Here is a 13,094-nt window from a genome sequence, read left to right on the forward strand (position 1 = left end):
ACCTCCAGCATAGCTTTTGCGAAGCTGTAGGCAGCTGTGCAGACTGCGCTTTGCCTGAGTTCGGGCCAATGCTCGCTGTCGCACTGACACCTGGCCACCAACATTCTGACCTTTTTGAGGTCATGCTGCTTCTTGCTGCTCAAGCTGTGTCTTTTCCTGGCCCTGGACTAACCTGCGCCAGATCCTTGGGGACAAGAGATACTCCCAGAAGTCCTGGCTAGTGATGTCAGCTCACCATCCACAGAGTGTCACTGAGGAAAGCTACAATGCTGCACGTGCCTCCACATGGTCCACGATAGAACAGGTGATAGGCCTCTTAAAGATGAGGTTCAGATATTTGGGCCGCTCAGGTGGGGCACTCCAATGTTCATTACTGAGAGTGTCCTGGATCATCATTGTCTGTTGCGCCCTGCACAACCTTGCACAACAAAGGGTGGTTGTCTTGGCTGAGGAAGACATGGAGGACTGAAATGCCTCCTCTGACAATGAGGAGAAGGGGATAGTGCTGACAAGAGCCAGGATGTCATGGAGGCACATGCAGAGGCCCTTACAAGGGTACAACATGGCAGACAGGCCTGTGACAATTTAATAGCTAACAGATTTCACTCAGAGTAAGCTGATGATATAGTTCCTTTATTTTATGGCTGGTAGGCCACAACTCCTTTTTGTAACACACATTGTACTTTGGTTTCACGTACATTGACTTATGAAAGCTGAATTAAATTGCACCACTTAACATCGGCTCTGTTGGTCATGTGATCCTTTGCATGTGTCAAACTGTGCTGATATACAGAGCCCTGACACCAAATACGTACATTTGAACCTACACAGCACTCCGTTCTCCTGTGATCTCGGGCATCTGTCCGTATGCATGGCACACTGAAAGCAACATGATTTCTTACCTAAGTAGGGATGCGCTCATGTCACCCTCATACCTACTCTCAATGGGGGTAGGCCTTGCAGAGGACTCTTTCAGGCAGAACCAGACATATGGGTGCACAGGGAAAAACAGTATGAGTGCATCATTTAGCCCCTTGAGATCGCTCCTCCATGCAGATTGATCAGGGAAGTTTGTGTTACTCGTACCTGATTGCCCAGATTAACCCCATATCCCTCAACATCTAAATCATCCCGAAAGGTTTTGATGTTACTTTGGAGTCCACACAATGACAGTGTCTCAATTGCACTATGGAGTATTGAGTAGGAACCACTTGGAACCCTCCAATTGCAGAGACTCCTAAAAATCTTATTCCTAAATCCCTTTGTATTACAGCAAGACTGTGATCCGTCACTCTGGACACTTCAGCCAAGTTAAACATCTTTCCTGCATGGACCCTGCAACTATGGTGTTCCTTGCCACTCATAGCCTTTTTAACTCCACTTGAGAATTTCTTGCATCCACCCACATCTCACATCAGGGCAGCAGCAGGAGATGCAATGACCTCAATGCATACTTTGCGCAGACATCATTCTCAGAGCTCCCAGCTTGGTGAGCTGCAAGTAATGGATTGCGTGATGCATGCCCAGGCAGCACACTCACAAACGATGGCTACTTCTTAAACATTCACATGTTGCATTATTCAGTAATCACAATGTTTATAGTGTGAAAGAAATGGCTCTATAAGACTCTGATGGGGGACCAAATTTCACTTCCTTAAATGCCCACGACCATTGAAGCAACTAGCAGCAAGACAAGAATCCAGGACACTTCTAAACAGTGCAAGTGAACACATATTTACAAGTGCCAAAAGTATATACAATGGTTGTACGCCTGTGCCACCTATGTACCTTCAAAACTTCTTTATTTTCTTTTCCTATTACTTTGCCTAGGTGCAGTCCTGACATCCACAATTGAGGCGGAGGCAGCCTGCTGACAGCTGTGCCCTGTTGACTGTGATGATTTTGGCAGGCATCTGCTGGTGGCCCAAGGCCTAGAGGGCTCTGGCCTGCTACAGGTCTCCTGCACAGGTACAGATGCACCCTCCTCGGCCTGACCTGCTGGAGGGAATGGCATCCCTGGCAGAGGGGGCACTGAGAGGCAGGGGTCCCTTGGAATGTCCTGGGCTGAAGCTTCTACAGTGCTTTGCTGGCCCTCCTTCTCCCTGTCGGTGTGTGGTGGCACCGTCTTGACACCTTGAGTAGGTGGGGCACCAGGAGGGAGGTCGAGGTGCCCTGCTCCCCTCTCTCCTAGCCGCTGCTGTACTGCATCCATGGCTAGAATAATGCAGTGCAGGTCCGAGTGCAAAACCTGCAGGCACTGTGCACTCTGCTAGACCTGGGTCTCCAAGGCAGCCGTCACCCTTTCTCTGGAGGAAGCCAAGCGTTCGCATGCTGGAACCACAACAGCAGATAGAATGTGGACAGCCTCCTCCAGCCTTCAGTCCAATCTGCGCATAGCCTCTGGAAACTTGGCCTAATGTTCCCCTGGCTGTCTCTGCATTTCAGACAGATCTCTTAGGGCCGAGTCCAAAGGCTCATCATCTGCATGGGACTGAGCAGGGGCCTGGTGTCCAGAAGTCTGCTGAGTGTCAGAGACCTTGGCTGACACAGTTGTAGACTTGTGTCAGTGATGTGCTCCCCAGATTGTGACACCGAGCCTAGTCTAGAACATGCACCCACAGTGCACCTATTTGCGCTGGTGGGGGGTGCAGGTGAACACAGTGATGGTGCATCCTCTGAGGCATCATCCTCAGAGGTGAGGTTAGAGATGGGTCTGTGGTTGGTCTCCCTTCTTTGCCTCCCCTTTTCTTGCTTGTGTCTGGAGTGGTAAAAAGAAAGATTTAGTGGTTGCCGAAGCAGGCAACCTATATGTTTCACTCTGTGGGCGCATCTGACAACTGCAGACTAGAGGCAGCCTTACTGGCTTCCTGGGGGAGTCACATCTCATCGTCAGCACAGGCATGGTCCTGTTCCTCTTTGGCTATAACGGTGGCCTTGTCTTCAAAGATGGTTAGAATTCTAATATTCGGCATACCACTGCCAGTCTTGGCCCACTCTCTCTTGTTGTGGGTGTTCTTGTCTTGCAGAAAGGCAGAAGGATTGAGTGTCATCTCAATGGGTAAACGAGCAGTTTAGAAGCTAACATCCCTAGTGGAGACGGAGTTCACTAATGCCCCTTTAGGGAAGGAAATCTGCCATCCTTACCCGGTCTGGACTACTTGTGACTTCAATTCCAGAGTCATTTGGCTGACTCTTAACTGTGCTTTGAAATGGCCTAGCAAGCCACTCAGTTCAAGGGTAATTAGGGATGGGCAACAAAAGCTGGCCTTGCCAGTGACCCCATTTCTTCCATGAAAGAATAAAAAAAGTCTTTTCTGCTGCTCAGTCCCAACCCAAACTCCTGCCTGACATCCCTGTGCACTTGCACACTTATATTGCCCAATGCCCTTATGAGTGTCAGTGAGTAGATGGTGCCACCTACCCTGGCAGAGTGGCAGAGCCCAGCAGATCATTCATCTTTTATAACACTGCTGTGCTGTTCACTTGTGGGCCCCACAGGTGCAAACTTCTGCTGCAACATAATTAGTGTGCCTTTTGGTGACAAATTCCAAGATAGAATGGAATTGGTTGTCTAGAGGATTTCCAATTAGCATGTCTACCTGGATACAAGATCCATGTGATTCACACTGTCATAGAGATGGGCTTTGGGAAGGGAAGAGTCCTTAGCAACTAACTGTAATATCAGATTACAGGGTTTCTAAGATATGCCTGAAGCGCACAGTGACAAGTCAATTTGTACCCATCTGAGAGGCAGAGAGCAGATGGAAGCAGATAGTCCTGCAGCTGGAGCAGAGAAAATGCTGACTCTATTGTTCACCATGCAGAATGTGGGTGGGGACTTGCACTCAGACTGGAGAGAGTGAGTTCATGAAGATTTAAAGGAGACCGAAATATTTGCCTAGCTTAGGTGAAAGGGGAGGAATCTCCAGTGTAATCCTCACAGTGAAAGTCAATTCTGGGATTAGAAGTTACCTCGCTGGGAAAGGGAAAAGGAAACAAGCTAACAGGAACTATGAATATTTTGGACTGGTTCTGGAAAAATGAAATGTACACTTAAGGAACTGTGTAAAGTATAGCTGTGGCAGAGGATTTTCTGTCATTCTAATAGTTAGATGGGGAAACTTTCCATTAGCTTAGAAAATAGGTTACTTTCAAAAGTAATGTTTAGTCAATGCTGCTTTTGCTTTGTTTATTACTATAAATGTATTTCTGAGAAAAGAGACACGCTGGGCAGAATTGTCCCAAATTTGCACTAAGTATGGTAGTGGGCGGGGAAAACAACATTTTACCTGTTGGCTGCAATGGCGGCTTTTTATGCCATATTGTCCCAATCCCGCCTCATTAATGATGAAATCATGTGAAACACGCCATTTTGATGGCGGGCAGGATGTCATTTGCCCCCCACGCCGTCACCTCGCCGCTTCCTCAAGTCAGGCATCATATTTAAAGTGCAGTTGTGTGCACATCTCTCAATGCTTCCAGCACAGAAGACATGGCCCTGAAAGGCAAGAAGTTGCAGATCTCGATTTAGTGATGCGCACCTGGAATATCTTTTGGGTACCGTGGGGGCCCACTGTGATGTCCTCTACCCCCTCTCAGTTCACAGAAGGGGCAGCAACATTACCAATCCAGCTTAGGAGGCAGTGGCAGTGGCAGTGCCCTGGAAAAGAAGATAGCCACCCAGAGTTGAAAGAGGATGAATGATCTCCTCAGTTGTCCCAGGGTAAGTCACTCTTCTCATCACTCTCAACTCACACACTCACAAACCCATCACACATTCATAGGATCTCACTCACTGCCAGTTCAAGGGACATCACCATTCACTCTCTCACATACACCTTCATTGTCCTCATCCCATCCATGGCACCACTCACCACTCACCCATGCCTGGCATCCTTATCATCTGGCCTGCCAGCCGTCCTGTTTATGCTTTCTTCATCTCTATCCATGCAGGACAAGTTGGCACACAACAAGAGGGAGAGGTCGCAGGCCAGTGGCGGAATGCCCAAAATCTAGGTCCTCATGGACTTTGAAAACAGAGCTATCCAGCTGGCCAGTGAGGAACTGGACCATTCCTGTGCTGATGGTGAGGCCTATAGAGCTCTACCAAGTGAGGATCCAGCAGTGCAACATCCATCAGACACCCATGCCATGAGTGATATGTCCTTTCTCACAGACCACTAATTATCTCTCCTTGCTTTCACAGGGACATCTGGGAAACAGCTGAGGAAGTCCATGACCCAGGTCCTCAACTCAAGCCCTGAAGATGCCTCAGAAGAAGAATCTTCTGAAGCCCCAATAGAAGACCTGTCCCAGCGCTCACCCAAACCCTTCACCATCACAGAGACAGACAGCTCATAGGGACTTAGTTCTAGAGTAGCCTCGGGGTCACAACCTGGTGAACATATCACACTGTCCAATCTACAAGAGACGCAACAAGGTCTTCCAGATTTCCGGCACTCGGGGAACTGCTGGAGGCCAGACATTTGCTGAGTCTAAGTCAGATGATGAGCCTCTGGATTCGGTGAGACCTCTGTTGCTGAAGCTGCAAAGGGAAGCTCAGGGACATCAGGGAGGGATGTCCGCTGCACTCCTCAGATTGCAAGGCATGATGGAGGAGTCCATCTGCCTTCAGGCTACATTAATTTTAGCTCCAGGGAGATCCAGACCACCATGTGCCTGCTGCTACATGGGGAATGGCCAAACACGCCGTGTCGGAAGAGACATAGGTGGTGACCAACACCAGCTCTAAGTAAAAACTTCACAATGGGCTGAAAAACATTCAGGCTGAAGTGATAGTGCAGGCATGCCAACACATCGGGGTCAACACTGGTAGGATGACAGCTGCCTTGGAGACCTTGGTCCTGCACTGCTGTGTGGGCTGAACTCCATCATTGACGGTATAATTGGCTTCCAACAGTGTGAATTCAAGAGTGTTGCAGGGAAGCTCGATCTCACTCCAACTTCTCCTTCTCCTCAAGGAGTCAGCCAGGGACCCTCGGGCACTGATAGGTAAGAGGATCGTCAGGTGCACACCCTGGGGCCATCCACCCAGGTGTTTCTGGAAGTGCCCTGCCCATCCAAATCCCCTCTTCTTGTGACGCCAGTAGCGCTAGTTCCACAGACCAAGGAGGGTGCCACTGCTACACAGCACTACTCCAAAACCATACTGGAGCCCTCCAGGACTCAGCCCTCTTGTGGATGCAGGCTGCCTCCACCTCTGCTGTGAATGTCAGGGGAAAACCAAGACTTAGCTGTGGATCAGAGAGTGCAATGTGCTCACCAGATTGTGACCCCGAGGCTACTCTAGAATTGGTTCCCACCAAGGTGTGTGCCTCTGTGCTGGTGAAGTGTATGGATGAACACAGTGATGAATCTTCTATTGTGGTTTCAGCAGGGTTAGGAAGGTTGAGAAAACATAGTTGTACAGCCTGGGCATGGGTGTTAATCGCAAATGCACAATGTTCAAATTAAACTCCCAAGAATGGCTCCTTGTTCTGATCAGCAGTGTTCGTGTCACTCAGATGTGAAACCTTGCTTCCTGCACAAGATAAAGGCAGACATCTCAGCCCAGGGCCTCTTCCCTGTGCAGTAGGTAACCTTCAAGCCAAAGTGATGGCCCAGCTTCACACTCACTAGACACATTAGTGATGCCAGTACCTCTACAGTTCTTGTCATTGCTGTCAGAATGTGGTGAGCAGGCATCACAGAGTTCCATCATTCTCTCTGTATGCTTTCAGCACCTTTGAGGTGGGGTTGGCCCCCCATCTCTTCAGATTCTGTGACTGGTGACGCTGTGCTCCTGAAGGAGTCAGCTGCTGAACGCTGACAAAGGATCAGATGCACTTAAAGTTTAACGACTGCGTCTCCAAGATATGATCCTGATCATAGAGCACAAGTGAGCTGCCCTCAGCCAGACAGGAGTCAGATATCTTCAGAGGCTATGTGAAGATCTATGGAGTGTCTTCACTGCATGGCATCATCATCCTCATGAAATCAAGCGACTATTAGGGCCTCCGCTGCGACCCCATGACAGGAGCCTTATCACTGAGGGTATGTGCGCTACCGTAAGCCGGACTGAAGTCAGACGTTTACAGGTACAATGTGAGGATCTATAAAGTCTCCTCACAGCATGTCGTCATCATTCTTCATGAATCAAGCAGTTATGAGGGCCTCCCGAGCACGCCTGTATTATCTAGCCAATGCGATGGCCTCATCGCCGGCATCCTCGCCCTTGAAGACCTCCTCAACCTTATTCCCATTGACGTCCTCCTCATCGGAGGAGACGTGCAGCTCCTCCACATCATCCTTAGCCAGCTCCTCTACCCATTGCAGCTCCAGGTAGTCAAGCGTGCAGGAGGCGACGACGATGCTTAACACCCTCTGTGGACTATATTGCAGGGCTCCACCAGACTGATCCAGGCACTGGAACCTCATTATCAACATCCTGATTGTATGCTCCACCAAGGTGCAAGTTGCAGCATTAGTCTTGTTGTACCTTTTCTCTGAGGCCGCTGCACGGGTCTCATCAGCCACTGTGAGTAGCTCTTGTCCCCGAGGAGGCATCCCTGCAGCCTCTGTGGACCCTGGACAACGTCAGGTATCTGAGACCTAATGAGAGTGTAGGAGATGTGGCACTCCCTGGGAACCATATGGCCAGACCTGCAGGTTGTGTTTGTGGTGGTCACACCCCAGCTGAACGTTGAGCGAGCAAAGGCTCTTGTGGTTGACATAGTTGACCACGTAGATCTGAGCACCATGTAAGTGGAGTCAATGGCACCCTGCACCTGTGGGAAACATCAGGTCTGGGGAAATCCCAGCACTCTTGCATTCTGGCTTTCCTGGTCTTGGGCCAAATCCGCAAATTATGTGCCTTTGCGAAGATGGCATCCATAGCCTCATGGGTGTATATGTCTGTGAAGGTTTGTGATATTCCACAGAGGTCACCTGTAGAGACCTAAAAGGAGACCCTGGTGTAAAAACTGAGTGCTGTGGTCACTTTCACAGCCACTAGCCGTGGATGCCCTCCATGTCCCCGTGGTGCGAAATGCTGCAGCAGGTGGTAGATGTGACCAGCCAGTTTCCTAGGCATGTGCAGTCTTTGGTGATACTGATTTTTGGTCATCTGCAGAAATAACAAGCACTGCTCATAGACCCTGCGCATAGCTAGGCGTTAACCAGCGACGGCTCGCTGTGTCTCTTCAGCAGCATGTGCGGGAGCCCAAATGTCCCTTCTTCCTGAGGGTGCTGCTCCTCCCTCTGCGGAGCTGGGCATCTCTGTCGCTCTCTTCTCCTTCACCTCTGCTTTGTAAGCCACAAGGCATACAGCTAGGTAACCAGGCTGCATGCTTGCAGGATGAAAGAGAGGGACGTGTGGGTTAGCTTGGGTGTTCTAAGAACCTCTCTTTTTTAAATATGAAGGCTCCATAACACAGCGTAGAGAGTGCTGGCAACCACTTGGATGGCCAGAGTTTAGTGCTGCTGGAGACTCCATCCACCTCTGCCCCACTTCACCTGACTGATTGGCAGCAGCTTTGCCCACCAGGCTGCATACTGTGCTCTCAGCTCATGTGCAGGTGTTCTCCTAACCCACATACTGCAAGGCTGCACTGAACCATGGGGGAGACTGGTCCAAACTAGAATGTTGACATTGCAAGGGGCTGTGACGCCTCCACCAGTGTCTACTCCATGGTCAGCTTTCGCAAGGAGTTTGTATAACACACGCAGTCGTCCAATTGTTCTGCCGTCCACTAAAACGCTCATTAGCTTGCAGTCTGTGCCCGGGGGGGGTGAAAAGCTTTGGAGCCTTTGGTAGCACTTTCAGGTCTGTATATTGGTTGAATGGGCAGATGGAGGCCCAACTCCAAGCATGTCAATGTGGCTGCACCTGAACTGTCTTAGCTGCAGAGGAATGGCAACTTTATGCAAGGTTTCCCTAACGTGGGGCCACCTCCCTCCCTCCCATCCCGTACGTGCTTATGCACTACTATCAACTGGAGTGCTTCCCTTGACCCCACTTCCTGAATTGCCTCAGCTGAAGGTGCTGTCCTTGCCCCCCTCTTCCTCAACTCACCTCAATTGGAGGGCAGCCTTTGCCCCCTCCAACTCACCTCAACCAGAATGCTGCCCTTGCACACCCCCACCCCAATCAAAACTCGCCTCAACCGCAGGGCAGCCCTTGCCCCGGCACCACATTGTCAGCCAGTTGGGAAAAGTCGACTTGCCTGTGCCCTTGCCTTAAGGCATGGCACCTCAGCCTCGAGGTCCAACAGGTGATCCTCGCAAGGGCTGCGGAACATTACTGTGCACTCACTACCGAGTTCCCCTCGAAGTGCAACTCGCCAGGTGCAGGCCTTATAAATGCTGCTGTGCAACACATCAGTGTGCAATCACGCCAACATGCTTGGATGATCCAGTGTCGGGAGAAGATTCTGGTGAGCTGGGCTTATAATGACATGCAGGTGTATTACAATGAAGTTCCTGATGTCCAGCAGCAGGAAACGTGGTCCGCCATTGATGGGTGGAGCAGATAGTTGCATGTTTCGCAACAGCATGAAACCGATTTTTGGCTTTCCTGCCATATTGTCCACTCACGCCTGCTGCCAACAGGAAAAGACGAATCTGCCCGCTGCTGAAGCTTTTCATCTTACACTCAGATTCAGATTTGCAAGAATACCAAAGGCAACAACAATCTATATTGTATGAGAAAAGGTTGGTTGGCAAGTGGACTCTGATTGGTAGAGGCATTGCCATAAAGAATGCAACAAGGGACAATTAACTTTGAGCAACATGTGAAGCTAGCCCTTTCATGCTACTACTATGCAAGAGCAACAAGAGTAGTATTCTCCACTAACAGGATGCTGCCATCAAGCTAAAAAGATGTTCTGCCTACACACAAATGAATAATGTGGTATATGAATTTCAGTGCCGACATGATGCCAAGTATGGAGGCTGTATATCCCAACAACTAGAGATATCTATCGAACAGTAATTCCCTTCAGCTGTTCACAACAGACAAAAGTACTGACCATACTCAACCAACCCTTGTTTGCAAAACTCAGAACATAGTATTAAACATTAGATGTGATTCTGCGATGGGACGATATTTAGTAAACAATTCTGAGTGTGCTAATAATTACACTGACAACCAACTTAAGATTATCAGCTGAACTCATAGTGTAGCTCACTTACACGTGCTAGAAACTACATATATTCACATACAGGATCCTGTTCTTTTCAAACAGAAAGAACATGTCCATGCATTGCACCTCGATGGTGTAGTGGTACTGTCATTGGGCTAATAATCCTGAGACTTAGGTTAATGCTCTGGGGACCTGGGTTCAAATTTGAATTCAATAAAAGATCTGTAATTTAAAGTCGAGAAATGTCGATTGTTGTAATGTTGTTGGTTCACTAATGCCCTTTAGGGAAATCTGCCGCCCTTAACTAGTCTGGCCTACATGTGACTCCAGACCCACAGCAATGTGGTTGGCTCTTAAATGCCCTCTGAACAAGGGCAATTAGGGATGGTCAATAAATGCTGCCCTAGCCAGTCCACGAATGAATAAAAAAAAACATAGTTCCACTCATAGTGAAGTTAAGAGCTATCAATCGAAAATCTGTGAAAGTGTATTAGACACAATGTTGTGTCAAGTGCATTGGTAAAGCTAAGTGAGATACAGTCCACGATTGAGTGAGCATTTATGCAGGATAAGATTGAACAGATTGATAGTACAGTTACTAAATTATGGTGCATGTCCAATGCTGTATGTGGTCTGATATGCACAAATTTCTTTCATTTTTTGATTTGATCTGTTTGTGCTACTACGTTGCCTCAATAGATGACCGCACCATAAACAATATCTGCTTGAAATATGCCCACACTGTAAACTTACTTTTGGAGAAGCTGCTTGGCAGTGCAATTGATGATGTCACTGAACATACAGTAAATCTCTCTGACCATGTGCCCTCCGAAAGCAAGAAGTTTGTTCTCACACATGGCTTCAGTTTTGGTGTGCCTTCATCCCACATCGAATAGGGAGAGGTATTTGCTGAATTCCAACTCCTCTATTCCCAGTTATCCCACCAAAAAACAGCATCCAATGAACATGCTGAGTCCTTGAAAATGCATCTGGCTCAACCCTACTGCAGCATACCCAACGACACAACCGATTTTCACATGCAGCGCGAATGTCTGTTGATATTGCAAGGCCTCATGGCCAACTCAGACATACATCTCTGTAAGCCCAACAAAGGGGTGGGAATAGTCATCCTTAACAAGCTGACTGTATCGACAACATGCACACATTTTTTAATGACAGGCCCAAATTTGTATCCATTGAACCTGCTGCTAAGCATGACCACACAAGACCTGCTCAAAAGCAAGTCACAAAAACGGTTGTTCGTCTTGCATAAGAGTAATGAGCTGCCTAGTGGTGTGTATGATAGTATTTATCCTCACAGTTCACTGAAGCCAGGTCTGTATTGGCTGCCCACGGCACACAAAAGCGATGTCCCTTAAACCCTTTCTTACCTATGACTGGCTCTGCAGAACATGAATTGGCTAAATGGTTGAGATAGTTGCTAGAACCAGTTCTGAGCAAGTTTTCCACATACACGGTGAAGAATTCCTTTACCTTTGTGAAGACCACAAAAGACTTGCATATCAGTAGCAATGCTGTGTCCATGTGCTTGTTCGACATTGCTAGCCTATTCAGTAATGTACAGCTCAAATAAGCCATTTACATTTGCACATCACGATATCATGCCAAACTAGACATGCCACCATAATCTGAAACAATGTTCACTGAACTTATGAACTTGTGCAGTTGAGTTCAGTTTTAACGACACTGTTTGCCCAAATAGATGGTGTTGCCATGGGATTCTTGCCAACATTTTCATTAGTTTCCACGAGAAATGCGTCTTTGATGGAAAGGCCTGTAACCACCTACCCTTTCACCTTTCAAATGGAGCAATTAAATGAGCTCCCTTTCCTCAATGTACCAGTTGAGAAATCTGCCAATAGATTCTCTATTACTGGCTACTGCAAGCTCACTGCAGTGGTCAATATATGCTTTGGGATTTCTGCAGTTCCACAAACTATAAGATTGGCCTTATCAGCAACCTTATAAGTAGGGGCCTAGCCATTTGCTCGCCGTGCAAGCTTGATGCTATCCTGTGGGATAATGGCTACCTTGATCAGATCATTGCTTGCTGTATATTACGCAAACTCATGAATGTGCCTAGGCCACCACTTTCAGTCCTAAAAAGCACCCAGTCTGCCTCAGATTACCTTGGAAGGGTAAGGTGTCTCAAAAATTTGAGCAACAGGTGAATCTGGCTGTTTCATGCTACTGCTATGCAGTAGCAACAAGAGTAGTATTCTCCACTAACAGGATGCTTCTGTCAAGCCAAAATGTCCTGTCTACCACACATATGAGTAACATGGTGTGTGAATTTCAGTACCGGTGTGATGTCAAGTATATTGGCCATACATCCCTGCTGGATGATATCAAACAGCGGGTCCCTTCGGCTGTTTGCAATGGGCAAGGTTCTGACTGTACTCAACCAGCCCATGCTTACAAAACACAGAACATAGTGTCCAACATTAGATGTGCTTTCGTGATTGGACAACATTTGCTAAACAATCCTGATTGTGCTAAGAATTACACTGAAAATCAATTTAAGATTATCAGTTGGGCTCACAGTGTAACTCACTTACGCATGCTAGAAGCTACATATATTCACATAAGGGCCCTGTTCTTTGCAAACAGAAAGAACATGTCCATGCATTGCACCTCTTTAAACTAAACAAAAGCTTGGGGACAGCCTTTCTCTGGTTCTTTCCCCATAACAATGCCTTGAGCAGAGTCAACCTGCCTGGCTTGAATTTAAATAAAAGCTTGGCAATTAACTGTTTCCCATTGCATTGTCCATAGCAACGCCTCTACCAGTTAGAGTACACTTGCCAACCAATTAGCACCTTCTTCTCATGCAGTATAAATTCTTATTTCATTTGGGATTTGGTATTTTTGCGATCTGTCCTGTCCACAAGTTGAAAAGCTTCGACAGCTTGCCTCTTTTTTCAGCAATAC

This window comes from Carcharodon carcharias, chromosome 14, assembly GCF_017639515.1.
Source record: "Carcharodon carcharias isolate sCarCar2 chromosome 14, sCarCar2.pri, whole genome shotgun sequence".
Lineage (NCBI taxonomy): Eukaryota > Metazoa > Chordata > Chondrichthyes > Lamniformes > Lamnidae > Carcharodon > Carcharodon carcharias.